Source organism: Panthera pardus, unplaced genomic scaffold (assembly GCF_024362965.1).
Source record: "Panthera pardus isolate Hobbes unplaced genomic scaffold, ASM2436296v1 HiC_scaffold_17, whole genome shotgun sequence".
NCBI lineage: Eukaryota > Metazoa > Chordata > Mammalia > Carnivora > Felidae > Panthera > Panthera pardus.
In genome coordinates, this window is record NW_026526732.1 from 149,851,083 (window position 1) to 149,869,701 (window position 18,619).

The 18,619-nt window shown below is 43.8% G+C and overlaps 1 pseudogene; it reads right to left on the bottom strand.

Annotated features, from left to right (window-relative positions):
* Positions 1-7,602: 7,602 nt before the first annotated feature.
* LOC109260499 (alpha/beta hydrolase domain-containing protein 17B-like) lies at positions 7,603-12,810 on the bottom strand (annotated as a pseudogene).
* Positions 12,811-18,619: the final 5,809 nt, after the last annotated feature.

Below are 18,619 nucleotides of genomic sequence, written 5' to 3' on the forward strand. Positions count from 1 at the left end.
AAATGATTTTGTTAGTGCTCCCGTAAGCAGATGCTAAAACAAGACAGGGTTAAATTCACCGTAATATTATCAGAGGAAACACCTATCAGAGGATAGGAGAGGGAGACAGAAAATGCTGGAAGAGCCAGCAGACCGAGATGCCAGTCTGACCCCACATTATGGTCTGCAGGAGAAAGTTGTGTTGCACTATCACAGATCGCCAGGCAACCTAAGTGAAGGTGAGCAAGGCTGGAGAGGAGTCCTCAGCTACAGTCAGCCCTCAGAGAGCCCCATGCCGCCTGGAAACCAGCCTGCCTTCATGTCCCCGCTGTGATCTGTTACTGTGTAACCCAGCCCATGGGAAGCAGGGCCTCTGCAGAAATACTGCCATGGATTGCAGAACACAGGTGTGGGGGCCCTTGTGGGCTACCTGGGAGTGTGACCCAAATCTTCCTATCTGAGGGGTCTGGGCCCTTGGAAATCAAGCCATTTTCAGGCTGGGTTCCTGCACTTGTCCCTTCATAGTTACAATGGGGCGAGGGAGAACCAGGAGGCACCCACGTCTGTCACCCAGATTCCCCCTACATTGCTCTTATCCCAGTTGTGTAAGAGGAGTCCCACCCCCTCCTGAGGATCAGGGTGGATTACTTCTGCCTGGAGAAGAGCAGACTCCTGCCCTGGGCACAGGGAGTCCAAACATCCCTGGTGACAGCCGTAATGTGTATGAGGTTCAATCGATCCTTATTCCAGGACCTCCAACCTGCCGTTCCCAGAACTGCAGAGAAGAGGAGCATAACCTCCCCCAGTGGGTGATTGGAAGCAATGGTACATGGATCGATACCTGCTTCCACCCCTTGGTTCCTGGACTCACATACTCTTCCTATTGAGACCACAGCACCATATAGAGATGTCTGATTCCATAAATATGTTGCATCATGGAAAATGGCAGGGTTTTCCCCCTAAAACTGACATCTTGTGCCTTAGAAGGCCATCCAGCATTTTGTGTGGCCAACTAGATCTGGACCATCTGAAATGTGACATGACAGGTAGATCCCATAGTCATGGCATATCCTGTACCTGCTTCACTGTGAGGGATCTCCCAGCCACATACCGTGTTAAGAGCAATTCTGAGCCCATGGATCAGGCCTTTTGATAGCCCCTAGACAGCGTCACTGGCTCTGTGGGGAGGAAAGGAAAGCGCTCACATGGCATAGGTGTCTGTCCCTGTGAGGATGAATGTCTAGCCCTTCCAGGATGGAAGGGGCTTGATGCAGTCAACTTGTCACTTCATGGACAGTTGACCACCTGAAGAGATGGTGTTATAGCAGGGCCCAGTGTTGGTCTCTGTTTCTGACAGGGTGGACATTCAGAGGTAGTAGTAGACTAAATGGGAATCATTGCTGCTGGATTCCTATGTGGCTTTATCTCTGCCATGTGGTCACTCCATTCATACGCCCATTCCACCGGTCCTGGGCTGACCACTGATAAAGGCTTGCTAAGGTCAACTTGTCTGCTTAGTGTTTCAGTGTCTCTTCAGGGGTGGATGTTTTCTGATGAGTGCTAACATGTGATTCAGGCTTCAGTGCAGAGAAACCATTTCCATTTAGGATGGACTGCTGTGGACCTGGCTAATTTATGACTTAGTGTGTTATACAGAACCCAGCATATATGGTCATTTTTTAAAAGTTTATTTTGAGAGAGAGAGAGAGAGAGAGAGAGAGAGAGAGAGAGAGAGAGAATCCCAAGCAGGCTCCACACTCAGCATCACGAACTGTGAGATCATACCCTGAGCTGAAATCCAGAATTGGATGCTTAGCCGACTGAGCCACCAGGTGCCCTGCATATGATCATTTTCAATCATGTGCCTGCTTGGTGTCCCATGGACAAGCATTCTCTCTTCTCAGGTCCTGAAACACACCACTTGTTACCTCTAAAAGGGAATCTACTACTCTTTGTGGATGGCATGGGCTTTACTACAATACCTGAGGTGCCAGCATGTGATTCTCCTACTAGTGCTTTCCTTTAGCTCCACACTGCATCCTTTCCCAGCATTGACCCTTCTACCATCAAGAGGTCCAATAGATGGTATCTGAATGTAGGATGGCCTGGATATTTCTGTTCTGGTCCCACTCAAAGCTAGCATCCCTGTAGGTCATCCAGACGTGGGCCAAACGTAACCCCTAGGGGTGAAATGTGTGTTGCTGGAACCCCACGTGTCCCCTGGGCTATGTCCTTCCTTCTTTGCAGTGAGAGATGCAACTCGCAATAATCAGTGCCTTACCTTGGAGGGAATATCCCTGCATGCCCCTGACGTCTAGATCCATAAACCTTAATCAGGTGGCTATTCCCTGCACCTTTAAAAAAATTCATTTACTTCATTTTTAATGTTTAGAAAATGATGGTAGTTAGCATCAATGACCAAATTTACCATAATTTTAAAGCATAAAATGTAAAATTTACCATCTTAACCATTTTTAGGTGTACTGTTCAGCGTATTAAGTACATTTTTACTCCAAGGCAACTGTTAACACCATCTATCTTCAACTCTTTTCATATAGTCAAGACTGAAACTCTTTATCCATTTAACAAAACTCTGTCATTATCCCCTTCTCACATCCCCTGCAAACTATCATTCTATTTCCTGTCTGTATGGATTGGCCTATTCTAGGCCCCATATGTAAGTGGAATCATACAGTACCTGTGTTTTGGTGGCTGGTGTATTTCAGTTAGCACAATCCTCTCAAGGTTCATTTGTGTTGTAGCGTGTGTCAGGTTGTTCCTTCTTTTTAGGGTCGTATTGCATTCCATTGTATGTATATACCATATTTTGCTTATCCCTTCATCCCTTACTTAATTCTTTTGGCTAATGTAAATAATACTGCTTCTAAGTATGGGCTTATAAATATCTGTTGATATCTCGTCTTTCAATTTTTTGGGCTATATACCCACAAATGGAATGGCTGGATCATATGATAATTCTATGTTTAATTTTTTGAGGAAGCTTCATACCGTTTTCCATAGTGGCTGCTCATTTTACATTCCCAACAGTGTACAAGGGTTCTAATCACTTTTCCTGTTCACTGGCACTTGTTATTTTGTTATTTTTAAAATAGTAGCGATTCTAGTGCGCGTGAAGTGGTATCCATGGACCCTCATTTGTCCCCTTGTACGAGGGCTGGAAGAAACCACTTCTTCCCTTAAGAATTGGTATCTCACTGTGGTGTTGATTTGCATTTCCCTAATGATTATTGATGTTGCATATGTTCTCAGATGCATTGGCCATTGTATATCTTCTTTGGAGAAATATCTGTTCAAGTCCTTGGACCACTTTTTAATCCGGTTGTCTTTTTTCATCTCAGGAGTTGTCTAATGTGTTCTGAATATTAATCCCTTATCAGATTTGTGATTTGGAAATTTTTCTCCCATTTTTGGATTGCATTCTTACTCTGTTGATACTGTCCTTTGATGCACAAAAGTTTTAAATTTTGATGAGGACCAATTTGTCTATTTTTTCTTTTGTTGCCTGTGCATTTCATGTCACATTCAAGAAATCTTTGTCAAATCTAATGTTGTGAAGCTTTGACCCATGCTTTTCTTCTAAGATTTTTAGTTTTGGCCTTTATGATGAGGTCTTCAATCCATTTTGAGATTATTTTGAATGTGGTATTAGGTATGGGTCACCTTTTTTCTTTTGGATATGGATATCCAGTTTTCCCAATCATTTGTTGAAATGATTGTCCTTTTCCAACAAATGGTTTTGGCATCCTAGTCAATAACCACTTGACCATATATACAAGTTATTTTCTGGACTCTGTTATTCCATAAGTATGTATATCTATTTTTATGCCAGTACCACACTCTTTTGATTACTGTCACTTTATAGTAAGTTTCAAAATTATGAAATTCAAAACTAGGCCTTCAAATTTGTCCTTTTTCATGATTGTTTTGGCTTTTGGTGTCCCTTGACCCCAAATAAAATTCCATATGATTTTTCTATTTCTGCAAAATATATCATGAGATTCTGATAGGGATTGCATTGAATCTTTTGATTGTTGTGGGTAGTATTAGCAGCTTAATAATATTAAGTCTTTCAATCCAGAAAAGTCTTTCCATTTGTTAATGTCTTCACTGATTTCTTTCAGCAGGTTTCTTAGTTTTCCCTGTACAAGTTTTTGCCTCCTTGGTGAGGTCAGTTTTCCACATATTTTATTTTTATTCATGCTATTGTAAATAGAATTGTTTTCTTAATGTCCTTTTGAACTGTTCATTGTGAATGTATAAAAATACAAATGATTTTTTCATGTGATTTTGTATCCTGCAACTTTCCTGAATCCATTTATGAATTAAAAAATTTTTTTTGCAGGGGCGCCTGGGTGGCGCAGTCGGTTAAGCGTCCGACTTCAGCCAGGTCACGATCTCGCGGTCCGTGAGTTCGAGCCCCGCGTCGGGCTCTGGGCTGATGGCTCGGAGCCTGGAGCCTGTTTCGGATTCTGTGTCTCCCTCTCTCTCTGCCCCTCCCCCGTTCATGCTCTGTCTCTCTCTGTCCCAAAAATAAATAAAAAACGTTGAAAAAAAATTAAAAAAAAAATTTTTTTTTGCAGAATTAAAAAAAATTTCTACATAGAAGGTTGTATAATGAAACAGGGATAGATTTACCCCTTCCTTTCCAATCTGGATGCCTTTTATATCTTTTTCTTGCCTAATTGTTCTGGCTGTAACTTCCAATACCATATTGACTAGAAATGGTGAAAGCAGGCATCCTTGCCTTGTTCCTGATCTTAAGGGAAAATCTCTTAGGCTTTCAACACTGATATTAACTGGGGCATTTATAATTGGATTTTATTATGTTGGGGTAATTTCCTTTTATTCCTTGTTGTATAAGTCCTTTTATAATGAAAGTGTGTTGAATTTTTTCTTTTTCTGCATTAATTGAGATTATCATGTGTTTTTTTTTAACCTTAATTTTGTTAATGTGATGTATTACTTGATTTCCTATGTTGACACTTCCTTGAATTCCAGGAATAAAACTCACTTGGTCATGATGTATAATCCTTTTAATATGTTCTTAAATTCAATTTGCTAGTATTTTGTTGAGTTTTGCACCAATATTCATGGCGGATATTGATCTGTAGCTTTCTTCTCTTGTAGTATGTTTGTCCGGCTTTGGTATCAGGACCATACTAGCTTTATAGAATGACTTCAGAAGAGTTTCCCTTTTCTTCACATTTTTGGGAAGAGTTTGAAAAGGATTGGTGTTAGTTCTGTAAGTGTTTGGTAAAACTCACCAGTAAAGCCATGAGGTCCAAGGCTTTTCTTTGTCAGGTGTTTGATTACTAATTTAATATCCTTTCTGGTTATAGGTCTATTCAGATATTCTATTTTCTTATAATTGTGTCTTGGTAGGTTTTAGTTTCAGGGAATCTATCCATTTCATCTAGGTTTTCCAGTTTGTTGGCAAGCAATTGTTTACAGTGCTCTCTTATAATCCTTTTTATTTCTGTAGAATAGGTAATAATATCTACACTTTCCTTTCTGATTTTATTATTATTATTTTATTATTTTATTTTTTATTTATTTTTGAGAGACAGAGAGAGAGAGAGAGAGAGAGAGAGAGAGAGAGAGAGAGAAAGGCAGAGTGTGAGCGGGGAAGGGGCAGAGAGAGAGAGAGGGAGGCACAGAATCCAAAGCAGGCTCCAGGCTCTGAGCACAGAGTCTGATTAGGGCCTGAACTCAGGAACTGTGAGATCATGACCTGAGCCGAAGTTGGATGCTTAACCGATTGAGCCACCCAGGCCCCCCTCCTTTCTGATTTTAGTAGTGTGTTTTCTCTCTTTATGTCTTTAGTCAGTCTAGGTAAAGCTTTGTCAATGTTATTGATCTTTGCAAAGAATCAGTTTTTGGCTTCATTGATTTTCTTCATTGCTTTTCTATTCCCTGTTTTATTTATCTCTGATATAATATTGATTCTTAACTTTCTTCTGCTTGCCGTGAGTTTATTTGTTGTTTGTTTACTAGTTCTTAAGTTGTAGAGTTTGGTTGTTGATTTGAGATCTTTTTTGATATAAGCATTTGCAGCTATAAATTTCCCCATTAGCATTGTGTTCCCTGTATTCTATAAGTCTGGATATATTGAGTTTTGTTTTCAAGTGTCTCTAAATATTTTCTGATGATTTTTTTTGGTGGTATACTTGTTTTACTGTTAAATTGACACATCTGAACCAAAATATTCACAATACTTGATACACTTTAAAGAGAATCATGTACTATAGTCTTAGATGTAACCACAGAACAAGCAGAACAAAAGGCTTTAAAATATATCCATAGTGTGTATTATTTCAATATTCATTCATTTACAAGTTAGACTTTTTCTTTTTGTAATTCTTTAAAGTTATTTATTTATTTATTTATTTATTTATTTATAGCGTGTGTGGGTGAGTGGGGAGATGGGCAGAGGGAGAGAGAGAATCTTAAGCAAGCTCCATGCTCAGCATGGAGCCCAAAGCAGGGCTCGATCTCATGACCAGGAGTTCATGACCTGAGCTGAAATCAGAAGTCAGATGCTTAACCAACGGAGCCGCCCAGGTGCCCCCTCTTTTCCTTTTTCTTTCATTGTTTTATTTGTTTATTTATTTATTTACAAAAATTTAAAAATGTTTATTTATTTTTGAGAGACAGAGAGAGACATGGCATGAGTGGGGGAGGGGCAGAGAGAGAGGGAGACAGAATCAAAGCAGGCTCCAGGCTCGGAGTTGTCAGCACAGAGCCCGACATGGGGCTCGGACCCACAAGCTGGGAGATCATGAGCTGAGCCAAAGTCAGATGCTTAACCAACTGAGCCACCCAGGCGCCCCACTGTGAATTATTTTTAAACATCAAAATGAGTACTGTATGAAATTTTAATTCTATAAAATCAAATGCGGTAAAATTATTGCCGACTGCTTTTGCATATCAGAAACAAATTTATAGATATTTTTAAACATCTCAGGGCACATGGGTGGCTCAGTCGGTTAAGCATCTGACGCTTGGTTTCAGCTCGGGTCACGATCTCACGGTTCGTGAATTCGAGCCCCACATCAGGCTCTGTGCTGACAGTACAGAGCGTGCCTGGGATTCTGTATCTCCCTCTCTCTCTGCACCCCCCTGCCCTCTCTCTCTCTCTCTCAAATAAACTTAAAAAAATATTTTGAAAACAGCTCAATGTACTAAGTCTTATCCAGGTATACAACGTAATATTTGTTCAATAAAAAGCTGTATATCTAAAACAATTCAAGAACTCACAATAGAATAAACTGTTAAAAATGTGCAAGTTCACTAGAGATGACCTACACTCTGTTGTATACGGATAGAGGTTTAAATGGTTATCTTATTGTAAAATACATTGAGTTTTTTGTATTCCCTGGTTATTATACATTGTCTCCTTTAAGAGGAGGTATGGTACTGTTATCTCCAGTTTCTAGTTCTGGTAATGAAAACCTCCATGAAGTCTGTTAACAATTCATTACCGGTACATTTATGAAGGCAGCTCACATGATTTGCAAACAAAACCTTCAGGCCTCGTGTTATTTACCAAAGAATTCAGTGCAGCAAGAAGAGAAAGCCCAGTATGCAAATTTACAGACTAATCTACAAATTAACCAGTTTCTGTGATCCAAACTGTGTCAAACTTTCAAGGTATTGTCCATAAAGTTCCATATCATTGTGACCTGCCCCTTCTACCCACAGAGGCTGCATTGGTCTTTGACAAGACTCAAACAATGTGAGGCCATGTGAAAAGTCAAGATGACTTCATCTTCAGTCCCGTGAATTGTTAATACTGGAGAGGTTATCTTAGAGACTTTGTCAATGTTTGGGAATGCATCCAAACAGTAGGTCTTCATGGTATCAGGAAAAGTGACTGGCATTGCCGAGGTCAAAGGGGAATGAAGAATTATGCAAGCACTCTTACACCAAGCAGCAAGATCCACAGATGGTACTGTCCCTCTCTAATTTGGCCATTATAGAATCACATTTTCAGGGCGTTATCCATATCTTGTCCTAAGAGCAAGCCAAGCAGCTCCTATATCTGCATAGAGGTTCTTGTCTGATGGTTTCCCAGAACTTGGGCCATACCCAGAATAATCCTATGAGGGCATATGACAATTACTCTGTGATCCTAGTCCTATGTAGAGTTGCTCATCTGACCAAGATCAACAGCACTTCCATGTGAGAAGAATAAAGTGTACTTGACATTGGGTGAACAACGTGCAAACATGCAGACAATCCTGTTGCCTTTACTGGTTCTAGTCATGAAACACTAATAACATCTCTTTGTTTAGAAGAGTGCTGCCGGTCTGCTGGTTGTGATCGGTGTAAAGTCCAGAGGCTTCCACGTTCATCATACATCAGCATATAAGTTGAATCAGGTGGCAAAAATGCTAGTTTTGAAGCCATTTTCCCAGGAAAGGCGGACAGCAGAAGAGGCCGCATAGTTCACTAAAGGAGAGGTTATTCTTCTATACCTGAGGTGTGGGGAGAAAAGGGCCAGGAGGGAGTCCCTGCCCATGCACTGTTCTCCACAAGATGAGACCCATGCTGCAGCCACTGTCGCCACCTCCCCTTCTGGCACAGCAGACACCTCTCCAGATGCAGCCAGGTCTTCTTCACCCTTACTTTCCTTTCTATGCTCCTCTTTAGCCTCCTCTGCGGGGCCGGCTCTCCTGATGGGAGGAAGGTGGACATGGAACTGAGGGGTGGGGGGGTGAGCAGAACTCTCGCTAAGGAAGGAGTTGGTCACTGACTTAAATGTTTTTTAAATAGTTCACTTGGGATTCCTTTGGGCCCATTGGTTAAGAGAGTGTTTAACTTTCTCCAATTTGTATATTTTCCGGTATTCCTTTTGTTTTTGATTTCTAACTGCATCCCATTGTGGTTGGAAAAGATATTTTGTGTCATATCTCCTTTCAATACTGTTGAGTCTTAATTTGTAGTCTAACATATAGTGTATCCTGGACAATGTCCCATGTGCGCTGGAGAAGAACGTGTATTCTGTTATTCGTGGGTAGAGTGCTGTGTATGTGTGTGTCAGATCTAGCTGTTTTCTTATGTTGCTCCAGACCTGTGTTTCCTCACTTTTCTTCTGTGGGTGCTCTATCCAGCTTTGAGAATGGGACAGTGAATTCTCCAGCTACTATTGTGGGTCCCTACTTCTCCTTTTCCTTCTATTAAACTTTGATTCATAGATTTTGTTGATCGGGCATTAATGCTAAAAGTTTATCATTGTCAGATATTCTTGCTCTATTGAAACTTTGCTGTTTTGTCTCTTCTAAATTTCTTTTATTTAAAACCTATTTGGTCTGATATCAGTAGAAAATACTCCAGTTCTCTCTTGATTACTGTGTGCAGGGGATACCTTTTTCTTCTTTTCACTGTCAAACTATTTGTGTTTTTCGACAAAGTGAGTCTCTTTTAGACAACATAGAGTCAGATCATCTTTCTGTCACCATTCTGCCAGCCTCTAGTTTTGACTGGAGTATTTAATTCATTTACATTCAAAGTAATTGCTGATAAGGAGGGACATGTCTCTGTTATTTGGCTATTTTCTACATGCCTTATAAATACATTGTTTCTCATTTCTGGATTTGTTGTTTTAGTTTTAGTTTAGTTTTTTTAGTGAAATGGTTTAATTCTCTCTCATTTCCTTTTGCATATATTACTCTATAGACATTTTCTTTATGTTTGCCATGGGGATCACATCACACATCCTAAAAGTATAGCCCTCTAATGTGTATTTCTACAAGCTTATCTTCAATAACAGACCAAAAGTCTCATTTTATGCAGCTCCATCTGATCCCCTTGCAGTAATTGATGTCAGAAAATTACATCTTTATACATCATCCCAAAACATAGACTAATAACTGTTTTCGTGTTATTTGTTAAATCAAGTCAAAAACAAAAAGTGGAGTTACAATTCAAAGTTACAATAATAGCGGCCTTTAAAAAAAATCAGTCTTTTAAATCATGTAGAAAACAAAAAACTGGACTTATAAAAAGTCACACTAAAACTATGTTTATAATTGCCCATTTATTTACCTTCACTGAGATCTGTATTTCTTCACATAGCTTCAGTGACTGTCCAGTGTCCTTTCATCCCGAAGGATTCCCTTTAGCAGACCTTGCAGGGCAACTATGGGGAAATGAACTCTCTACCTTTGTTTACCAGAGAATGTCTTCATTTCTCCCTCACTTTGAAGACCCATTTTGCAGATATAGGATTCTTGATTGAATATTTTTCTTTCAGCACACAGCATATCAGCCCATTGCCTTCTGGTCTCTAGGGTTTCTGATGACAAATCTGTCAACTTTTTAAGGAACCATTGTACTTGATGAGTCACTTTTCTCTTAGTGCTTTCAAGACTCTTTGCCTTTGGTTTTCGTTTCATTATAATGTGTCTTGGTGTGGATGTCTTTGCGTTCATCCTAAATGGAATTTACTATTCTTCTTGGATGTTTATATTCATGTCTTTCATCAATTTGGATCAAGTTTTCAACCATTATTTCTTCAAATAATCTCTCTTACTTTATTCTCTATCTTCTCTCTGGGACTCCCAAAATGCATATGTTGGTCCCTTTTCTGGTGTCTCCGTGCTCCCTTAGACTGTTCACTTCTCTTCAATGTTTTTCATTTGGCTCCTCAGACTAGATCATTTCAACTGTTCTCTCATCAAGCTCAGTGATTCTTTGTTCTGCTTACTGTAGTCTGCTCTTGAATACCTCTAGCAAATTTTTCATTACAGTTGTTGTACATATCAGCACCAAACTTTCCTTTCAGTTTCTCTTCATGTTGTGTATCTCTTTGTTGATATTTTACTTTATTCATAGCTCAATGTTTTGACTTTTTGGGTCTTCCTTTAATTCTTTGAACATCTTACAGACTGTTGATTTAAAGTACTTGTCTAGGAGTGGCTGGGTGGCTCATTTGGTTAAGCATCTGACTTCAGCTCGGATCAGGATCTCATGGTTCATGGGTTCAAGCCTTGCATCGAGCTCCATGCTGTCAGCTCAGAGCCTGGAGTTTGCTTCAGATTCTGTATCTCTCTCTCTCTCTCTCTCTCTCTCTCTCTCTGCCTCTCCCGTGCTCACACTCTGTTTCTCTCCCCCCCTCTCAAAAATAAATAAACATTAAAGAAATTTTAAAAATTAAATAAAATACTTGTCTAGTAAGTCCACATTCTGATCTTTCATGGGGATATTTTCTGGGTTTTTTGTTTGTGGGTTTGTTTGAATGAATCTTATTTTCCTGTTTCTTTGTATAATTTTTGTTTTGTTGTTGAAAACTGGTCACCTCAATCTTATAACGTGGTAACTCTGAAAATCAGATTCTTCCCATTTTGATTTGTTTTGATTTTTGATTGTTGTAGTCTGTGTGCCAGAAATCAGCCTGAGGTGTAAATTTCAGCTCTTCTCATGTCATTTTTCAGCCTACACTTTTCCCTGAGCATGTGTGTGGTAATTTTCTACATCCCTGCCCACCTCCTCCACCAGTGATGTTCAGAGAGGATCTGAGAGCACAGTGGCAATGCCCCTGGGTGGCCAAGGGCTGACAACAAAAGCCCTTATACCTGCTTAGCCAGGACATCACCCAGGGACTCCCTGGGCTACTGGACCAGGACAGGGCTCTACATAGGGTTTGGCTTGTAAATTGTTTCCCCAAATATACTCTGACTTTGATGCTTCCTCCTCACTGAGTAACCAGGGACTTTGGCCTTACAGAAGAAAAGGTCTCTAGGCCATAAAAGTTGGTTCCCAGATCTGTAGCCAGACCCACAAACATGCTGGATGTTCCAATGCATAATCTGGCACTTTCCATGGAGAGGACATTGGACTAGGAGTCCCTGTCACTTGTTCTTGCTGCAGCATTTGATGCTGGAGGCTGGTATACTGGTTCTTTCTTTCAGTCATGTAAATGCCATAATCTTCACTCCTGACCACTTCAGGTCCCTCTGTCTGCTATCCATAACACTTGAGTCAGGAGCTCTGGTACCCAAGTTCAAATCTCATTTATACCCCGATGGCTAACCAAGGGATTTGAGAGTGGCTATCCAGGAGCTCCCAAGGGCCTCAATCTCTGTAGCTGAGCCAATGACCTACAACAGGAAAAGCCCCTTCCTGAGTCCCAGACATCTCAAAGGCATCTGGTGGTTAAGCACTGCTTGTCTACAGTGCCCAATGTGATTGAAATGTGTGTGCAGGAGGCACTGTGCATAGTCCTGGTTGCTTGCTCAGGCAACCAAGGCCAGCAGGCAGGCACTAAACTCACGTAGGAACATGTGCAGATGCATCCACATGTGTACAGGACCCACCACACCAAACACCCATAAACTTTCCTCTTTCCAGCCTTCAAGTAAACATTAAGGAATTCTGGTCACAACGTTCATTCCCTCTTTCCTTCCCTTCCTTCCTTCCTTCCTTTCTTCCTTCTTTCCTTCCTTCCTATTTCCAAGTATATTAAGTGAATATCTCTGTGCCAATCTGTGTGTTAGGCTTGGTAATCATTTAATGAAACAGACACAACATATATTCTCTTAATTCTTACAATCTGATAGAAAAGAGACAATAAATAAAACATAATAATAGTAGTACCTTATATGGTACAGCTTGATTCGGGGCTGGACTCACGAACCATGAGATCATGACCTGAACTGAGGTTGGATGCTTAACCCACTGAGCCACCCAGTACCCTCACTTGTTTTCCTCTCTCATCCCTTTTCCCAGCCCTTGCTGGTCTCTACCCATGATCCTTCAGCATCCCTCTGCTTCCACCACTCACCAGACAGGAGCAGGAAAGGGCCCCATGATCAAGGACAACACCCTGGAGCAGAAACTCAATGTCTTCCTTCCTCTCAAGCCTCGACCCATCCCCCAGCAGAGTACAGGCCCTCCCTGAAAGACATGTCCCTGTTGCGTGTTGGTCCCGGCTGAGTAGTGGCACAAACACAGCTCCTTCTATCCCTAGCTGTCTGGCTCCCCACCTGCATAAACACCCACGCACAGGTGTTTGCTTGCTGGCCCCTCTGCCACAGGCACTGACTCCACCTGCAGCTCAGCTTCCCCCCTCCTGTAGCACTGAGCCAGCAGCTCCTAACTGGAAGGCACATCAGAAAGCCCAGGTGACCAGCAGGTCCCATCTAGAAGAAGTGGGCTGCGGCGGGGTCTGCACTTGACCTGACTCAGGAGCACTCCACCTTCATAGAGGCCTGACCTTGCCCTCCAACCTCACCCCTGGCCCAGGCTTGCAGACTGCACTTGGCCTTCCCTCCTCCTTCCTGGCCCACATGCACCTGGAATCACAGCTTCTTCCCAGTGCTGCTTGATCCAGGCTGCCAGGGCCTTCCTGCCCCGATCCTAGCAGGGACTGGACAAGGCAATGCAGGCAATGCTGTAGCAACGTTCTTCTAAATGAGGTCTAGGTGGTAATTGAGACTTCCTAGGTGAGGCTGTCTGTCTACCCTCTGCATCCTGAGACTGCCACCACACCATCTCCCCCACTGCCCACATGGAACCCTCCCAGACAGGGGCCCCCTTGGAATTTCTGTTCCACTTTACATGCCTGGGAATCACTGTTCAAGGAAATTCTTCCTGTCAAAGTTAATTAGTGGAAATCACTTGTTTTGACACCAACATTTAAAGCAGGCATTTGAGAAATTAGCGCGTGACTTTCATGCTCTTTCTCCAGCAAGTGCACCAATGACGTATGAGGCAACCATTTTGATCCCAAGGAACTAGAACTGATGTTCCCTTGGGGAGGACCACCCCAAGAGACTGCAGGAACAACCACAGACCTGCATGGCCCTTACTCTGGTTGTGACATGGTCACAGTCCCTCAATGTGGGGCAGGATGACTAACCATCCCAGGCTGCCCCAGACTGGGCAATGTATAAACACATTAGGACCAATGTATAAACACATTAGGTTCACAAGTGAGAAGGCAGTCACCCTCCATGATGGTCACAAATAAATGGTGAAATCAACAGAAAGTCCCCAGGCCCTGCACTCTCCACCCTTTCTTGTTTCATGTGTCACCTTGTTCTTTGACCAAACACAAAACCTGTTTTCCTATTTCCCTCCCCTCAAGCAGCTTGATTATGGGGAAATCACGTTGACCACCCCTTCCTTCAAATCTACAGGGCAGAGACCACCACAAGGAAACGCTGGCTCAGAGGTCAAGGTGCGGCCACAGGGCACAGTCCACATGCTCTGCTCTAAATGGCCTTTTGGGCTGTGCCCTGAGAGGCTGGACGGGGAAAATCCTGGAGGCAGGATCAAAACAGAGGGCACAGCTGCCCCGAGAATGACTTGCACCCCTCTCCCCAAATGGTCAAGGGAGCCTGTATCTCCTTTTGCATATGTTCCACAGAGAAACTCCAACAAGAATGGGGGCAGGTGGAGGGAACCAGAAAAGAGTACAGGTGGGAGTGACCCAGAGGAACAATTCAGGACCCAGGTCCTGGAGGAACAGTTTCAGGGGCTGCAGAGTGGACAGAGGTGACCATCTGTGCTTAGGACTCATCTATCTGCTATAAGTGGATCCTCCCAGTGGGACATCATAGGCAGGGCTCTGGCACCACATACTGACCCCTAGGTGTGGTCTTGTGGGTCCTTTTCTTGGATTCCTCATGATGGCTGGAGAGATTGGGGAAAGAGTGCACATAGGAAGGAAATAGGGTCATCACCTCTTGTCTGGATTCCTTCCCAGTGTTGAATCCCTCCCTGCTAGCTCTCTGACCCTTTCTTGCTTGTGCCCCTCTGATCCCATGATCTCCTGGGCCCTCTGCAGTCAGGACATAATTGCCACGCATCACCCCAGGGTGAGCCCTGCTGAGTCTGAGAGTAGAGAGAGGTAGGGTCAAGTGCTGAGTAGGGAGTGAAGCCCTCTCTGCCCAATCCTCAGCCAGAGCCAGGAGTGGCCATGCTCCACACTCAAGGCCCCGGTGACCCTGGCTGTTAGCAGCGCTAAGGGTGTGGATGCAGATGTGGCTCACAGGCCACCTCAGCACTCACACTTCCCACTCCTGTTACAGGAGCTTGTCATCCCCTCCAATCTGTGCAGATACAGATGAGGGATCCCATATCCCAGGAAAGCCCCTCCCATCCCACCATCTGCCCAGATTCTCACCTGGGCTTCTCTCAGCTGCTGGTGATTTCTTCTTATATGAAAGGACACACACAATAATGGCAATAACAAAAACAACAGAAGCAACCATAGCACCCCAATGGTTGGTCATCCATTCTGGTGTACCAGGGCATTTCTTGGAAAAAGGCTTCATATTAACCTGGGATCCCTAGTTTCCTCTCCCTACCCTGGCTCCTGACCTAATCAGGGCCAGAGCCTCCTCCATGATCACTGCAGTCTCACCTGAGGGTACACAGTGTGCAGTGTGGTTCCAGGGGCTTCCATGTAGCAAGAGAACCTCTGCTCCTTTCCCTGGGAAATCCTTATGACCACACACATCCAGTAGGTCCCCTTCCCATCAGGAAGGACTCCCTAAACTGCTGGGCATCCTGGCTCACAGGATCCTCATCCTGAAGCCAATGAGGAAGATATTCCTGGGAGGGAAACTGAAAGCCCAGCACGTCACGGTGACCATGCCCTCCAAGGCCTGGCTGCAGGTGACCTTTACTGTTGGGGACACTGGAGAAGAAAGCACAGAGCCAGCCATGCACATGGCAGAGCACTGCTGCTCTCTAAGTGAGACAGAGAGGACAGGTTTGCTTCTCTCATCTTTCCAGCTCTGGCTGAAGCCGTCATTGACCCCAGACCTTCTCCAAGTCTTTTCTGCACCCTACAACCCAATTCCTTTCAGCTGGCAGGAGGATGCACCTGGGATCCAGGCCTTGCTCTCACGGATTCTCATTTTGGGGCTGAGGAGGGGATATGGGGGGGTGGGCTCCTGGGCTGAGGGGACTATAAGGGAACTCTCTGTGACAGGATGGATGGGGCTTCCTCTCTTGCTTGACACCCACCTTCCTGGTTCAGTTTTCTGTCAGAGGGTCCATGGCTTTCCTGGACTACTGACACTGGGAGGGTGCGTTTCCATCCCCACCTGCTTGGTGTCTCTATCCAGAGGCTGTAACAGCACAGGTGGGTCATGGTACCAGGGGCCAACAGAACATACGTGCATCCCATAGGTCAAGGAGGGTTTCCTTGGACAGTGTTGTTGGGGGGAGGTCAATGGGTCTGGGGGAGGGGAAGGCCCTGCACCAGGGTTGAACCTGTTCTGCCCCAGAAGTCCATCCAGGATTCCAGATATTTCTGCAGGCTTCCACTAAGCTCTCCCTGCACATAGTCGTACCCCTGCCCCACACTGTCCTGTCTTCTCCCTCATGTGCTCTCCTGTTCCCGTGCAGAGGGGGCACGGGCCTCTCTGTCCCTGTCTGTGCCTCGTGTCCCATGGAGCTGTGGCTCTTACTCCCTCGTTGAAGGTAAAACATTAGATACAGGTATGTTTTCTTCTGTGCTTGCCTTGTGGGGTTGATGGATTAATTAAAAAAGAAGACTCCTTAAGTTTGAGAGAGTAAATCAATAGAAGCCCTGAGAACCATCCAGAGTCAGCATGTTTGCCTTACTTCCTCTGGGGCTTGGGGACAGGAGAGGCTGTGAGGAGCCAGCATGGTTGGGATTGTGCCCAGTAGGTGCTCAGTGCATCCTGAGCTTTAATATGGTCACTCCTCAGCTGCATCATCAGTGCTGCTCCCTTGTCCTTGTCTCTTCAGTGGAACCCTGTCCCATCAGGCTCTGAATCATAGGGACTCTGATCTCTCCTGTGTCCAGGACCTTGTGCAGCAAGGCCTTCCTGTGACCAGGAGAGCCTAGGTTCAAGCCTGGGTCAGGACTCAGCCCCCAAGTTTTGCTTGTTTCAGTTTGTTTATATGTTTCTATGGAGACTTAGTCTTGTCCTTATTCTTGTAGGATGATGGTCCCATTTTTCTCCTGTGTCCCTCAGTCTGGGGCAGCCTCAGGGGTCCCTGGGCCTTTCATTGTCGCCACAGGCTCAGTGAGCCCCAGCACACAGGAGTCTCTGTGGATCTGCAGGATGAATTTTCAGACTCATCCATCCCTTCTCCTCTTTCTAGCGCTGTTCTGGATCATTCTTTCCATCTTTTCCCCATCTTTTTAAAAAAGCAGATTCTGTATCTTGACACATCCCCAAAGGCAAGGGAATTAAAAGCAAAAATGAACTATTGGGACCTCATGAAGATAAAAAGCTTCTGCACTGCAAAGGAAACAATCAACCAAACTAAAAGGCAACCAATGGAATGGGAAAAGATATTTGCAAATGACATATCAGACAAAGGGCAAGTATCCAAAATCTATAAAGAGCTCATTAAACTCCACACCCAAAAAACAAATAATCTGTTGAAGAAATGGGCAGAAAACATGAATAGACACTTCTCTAAAGAAGACATCCAGATGGCCAACAGGCACATGAAAAGATGCTCAACGTCGCTCCTCATCAGGGAAATACAAATCAAAACCACACTCAGATACCACCTCATGCCAGTCAGAGTGGCGAAAATGAACAAATCAGACTACAGATGCTGGCGAGGATGTGGAGAAACGGGAACCCTCTTGCACTGTTGGTGGGAATGCAAATTGGTGCAGCCACTCTGGAAAACAGTGTGGAGGTTCCTCAAAAATTAAAAATAGACCTACCCTATGACCCAGCAATAGCACTGCTAGGAATTTACCCAAGGGATACAGGAGTGCTGATGCATAGGGGCACTTGTACCCCAATGTTTATAGCAGCACTTTCAACAATAGCCAAATTATGGAAAGAGCCTAAATGTCCATCAACAGATGAATGGATAAAGAAATTGTGGTTTATATACACAATGGAATACTACATGGCAATGAGAAAGAATGAAATATGGCCTTTTGTAGCAACGTGGATGGAACTGGAGGGTGTTATGCTAAGTGAAATAAGTCATACAGAGAAAGATACCATATGTTTTCACTCTTATGTGGATCCCGAGAAACTTAACAGAAGACCATGGGGGAGGGGAAGGAAAAAAAAAAGGTTAGAGAGGGAGGGAGCCAAAACATAAGAGACTCTTAAAAACTGAGAACAAACTGAGGGTTGATGGGGGGTGGGAGGGAGGGGAGGGTGGGTGAGGAGTTTCGAGGAGGGCACCTGTTGGGATGAGCACTGGGTGTTATATGGAAACCAATTTGATAATAAATTTCATATTTAAAAAAAGCAGATTCTGAAAAAAAGCAGATTCTGGAGTGAGAGACAGGATCTGATAGTTTCTCATACTTATTAAATTTCAGTTAGTTTGTGTCTTCTTTGCTCACCTGCTGACCCCCTGCCCTTAGCTCTAGAGCTCCTAGTCCTGGTTCCAACCCTTATTCCTAGAGGGAAAGCAGTGTCTAATCTGCATTCACATTTGTCTTCAATATATGACCCTTGGGTGTAGGTACACCTTTTGTGAAGGAGAACTGTCATTGTGTCCTGTGCTGTGCAGGAGGGACGGTGTGGGATGGAGGAGGTGAGGTGTAGGGGGGAGACCAGCACTGGTGAAAAAAGTGGTGGCTGCCATGAACAGGTGTGGCCTGCGACTGATCTGGAAGGGACAGGTGCACTATGCTGATCGTTTATCCAAC